Consider the following 3,916-nt stretch of genomic DNA (forward strand, 5'->3'; position numbering starts at 1 on the left):
AAAAACAAACAAACTATTTTGTAAATGAGCCCCCGTGACAGGTTTTAGAAGAACACGTTGTTTTTGTGTAACACAGGCAATTATTTATTTTTCATTGTCGGTGGCGTAGTATGCGCGGGGAAAGGGGCGTCCTCTTTTTTCAATCTGTCCAAGTAAAAATACATCAAAATTAGGAAAATTACTCACAATAAAAGCAAAATAATGCATAAAATTGAATCCACAACACAAGCTAGCTCTGGACCCCTGCCGTAATGGAGGGGGGAGGGCTGTGGTGCACATTCCCTTGTTTGTTTTGTTTGTCTGCGCTAGCCGTCCCTAATTTAGCAGTGTAAGACTAGAGGGAAGGCAGCTAGTCATCACCACCCACCGCCAACTCTTGGGATACTCTTTTACCAACGAATAGTGGGATTGACAGTCACATTATAACGCCCCCACGGCTGAAAGGGCGAGCATGTTTGGTGGGACGGGGATTCGAACCTGCGACCCTCAGATTACGAGTCGAGCGCCCTAACCACCTGGCCATGCGCACATTCCCTTACTTCACTCGTTCAGATAACTATTGCACCCCCATTTTTCATTTTCCTCCTACACCTCTGGTTGTAATACGTGTAGCAGTTTGTCTCATTAGTTAATGTTAGGTTATTTAAAGTGTTTTGATTGACAAAACCAGATTTTCTTTCTTCAATACAAGTATGGTTCTCTAGTTAGAAATATTTAAAAAGAGGATTTGAGACGGTATACGTGAATGTTTCTATAGCTATTATGATGCCTGAGGATGACTTAGAAGTTAAGAAACTTTTTGAGTTATCCAGTGTCTCAATGGTAAGTCTAAATGGTTTTAACGCTAAAAACCTGATTTCAATATCCGTCCTGAGCACATTGCGAATTGTCCATTGTCTAGCTTTGTGCTTAATAACTAATAAAGAAACAGAATAACAGACTTAACAAGTATCACACATATTCATACACTTATGATATTTTTGATGCAAATACGAACAAAAATCTTTTTATCTACATGTGTATCTTCAGACTTTGTAGTTATGGACAAAGCTACACAATGGTCTATCGAAACCCGGTTTCTAGCGTTGTAAGTCCGCAGACATTCCGATGTGCCACTGAGAGCTATAAAAACTAACAACTAATATAAAATAAATTTGCTTAATAATTCCTACAAAACTACTTATTATATATTTTTTTCTATTTTCATGCTATTTTACTTGCGATCTCAAAGAAACGTGTATGATTACTTTTCCCAATACTCATTAATTGAATATTTTAGCTTTCTCACCTTCTGCATCATTTAAAAACGTGTAATCCTTTCTGTTACTCCGATGTTAAATTTTTATACTAAATTATTTCATTTTATACCTCATATAATCAAATTTTGATTTAAATCATCTACTTGTTTTTTTCGACATCCCAAACTTTAAAACATTTTTTACAATATTCATATATTATTGTACTTTATATACTATTAACAGTTTTCTTTCTTCTATTGGTTAAGTTAAATCAATTAATACAACTGAATTACCTGCATCAAACCTGATATCATGTGCATTTCATTACAAAAATATGAATCTTTTCACGTATTTACCATATATTCCAGTATAATTTGCTGTTATATTCCTAATATCCACGTATATTTACATACTGTAGGGTTTCTTAACCTCCGTTAATTTCAAAAATCGATCATTTGCATTCTTTCACATCTATTAAGCCTTATATCGAAATTATTCTGAACAAAATCGTCATTGTTTAATGTATTATTTTTGTAAAATAAATTCAATAAAACATTACTATTTATCATTTGTAGAATATATATAAAATCAATGCCCAACTGATCCTTGAGTTTTTGCAATTTATTCCTGAAATTTCTTTTTAAACTCGAAATAAAGACTCAACATAATTTATCTAAGTTGAATTTTCTAAATACACTCTGAGCTCTTTTAAAATATCGATTTCATTTTCTTTACTTTCTCTACTTGGCTTTTAAGAATTCCAGTTTCTCTTGGGTAGTGTTTTCATGTCTTTCAGCTTTATGCAAGTTGTTTGTGAACAGGTATATATATATTATTTAATAATTCTATGTACTTTTTTATTATCTGAATTTTAGACTCGCGGGAATCATTACCTTATAATAGTTTGTCCACTCTGATTCTACTCTGAAATAAAAAGACCGCAGATGACACTGCAAATTGGTTTGTTTTGAATTTCTCCTAAAGTTATACGAGGGCTATCTGCTCAATCCGTACCTAATTTTGCAGTGATAGACTAGAGGGAAGGCAGCTAGTTAACACCACCCACCGCCAACTCTTAGGCTGCTCTTTTATTGAAGAATAATGAGATTGACCGTATCATTGTCGCCTACTACACCAGTAGTAGTTGTGCGATACTGGCCTGGCCTTTTGGTGTCTTCTTCTGTGGTTTAGTATCTGCACCACAATATTTGATCACAAATTATGAACCCCCATGATCTGTGCCATCTCAGTTCGGGTGCAGCCCTCCTGTTGCAGTATGGCTGCTCTGCAAAGTTCAGTTTCAGTTAAATGATTTCTAACAGCTTGCACACTTTTTGCAAAATTTAATACCAACAAAGCAATCCATAAACATAGCATTATCTCAACAGTAAACGTATTTCCTAATCAAACTAAATTAAACTTTTGCTTTGCATAATTTGGGTAATTTCTTATAAAGGCTTATTACATAATATTTAGGGACAAAAAGGACCTATTTGTCCATCTAGACTGTCCCATCCACTAAACTAAAACTACTTGTAAAAAAACCAAATCTCTCCCTTATCATTCATATAGTTATCAAACCTTCCTTAAACTCAATTAAATTAACTGCCTCCACCACTTCCGATGGCAACCCATCCAAAAGCCAACCAACCTGTTAGAAAAATAAGTTTATAAGTTGATTTGTTACGCTAAAGTTTGAAGGATCTAAGTAAATGTTTAATTAGCTATTAATATTGTTACTTTTCTGTAGAACGTTTATCACAAATCTTGTTTCTTTATGGATCAGACCTTCGTGCATAAAACGTTTTCGTTTTAGAGAACAACTTATAAACGAACTTTCTTTATGCATAAGTCAAAACGTCTGCAAGGATTTGAAGTTTTGTTAACAAATGTTTCAGTATGCATGTTTAATCTGTGATTGTACTTACATACATTAATAGTAGCATATTGGGCTATGATGAAACATACGTTTTATACAATAAATATAAATGGAGATTTGTATTAGATGTTCAAACACATTTGTTAGAAACTAATATTTAGGGGATGTAATTTATCATAAGACTAAGCTAGCAACAAAATTATCTAGCATTTTATCTTTAGTTTGAACAGAGTGAATTATCAATGTAAGATGAATATAAGTGATATTTTCCGACTGACTCTGTCTGAACTTTTGACCTAGTGCTTGATGTTGGGCAATTTAATCTTACTGGGCAGTTTAATCTTAGAGTGAGTATAAATGATTTTGTTGTAAAGTACGAAGAACTCAGTGAAATATAAAAATTGTACAATTTATCATTTATAAACTGTATAAAATATTACATACTGAACTGAAATGAACAAGTAGTAATATGGACATAATGTACAAAAGTGGTATGGAGACTAATCCAGTATTTTATAAACTAAGATGTTTTCATGAACAGTATATTAATGAATCTTGAAGCTGTTTTAATAATTGTTTCAAGAAAGTATTTTATGTTTTTAAAATATGATATAAGTGAGAGGATGCAGAAAGTAATGACTAAACGAAAGTGATTAACGCTATGGGGTAAACACGTTTTGTATCAAAAATATCATAAGTGTATGAAGAAAGTATTTTACGTTTTTAAAATATGATATAAGTGAGAGGATGCAGAAAGTAATGACTAAACGAAAGTGATTAACGCTATGGGGTAAACACG

The sequence above is a fragment of the Limulus polyphemus genome, unplaced genomic scaffold, assembly GCF_000517525.1.
Source record: "Limulus polyphemus unplaced genomic scaffold, Limulus_polyphemus-2.1.2 Scaffold40, whole genome shotgun sequence".
Taxonomy (NCBI): domain Eukaryota; kingdom Metazoa; phylum Arthropoda; class Merostomata; order Xiphosura; family Limulidae; genus Limulus; species Limulus polyphemus.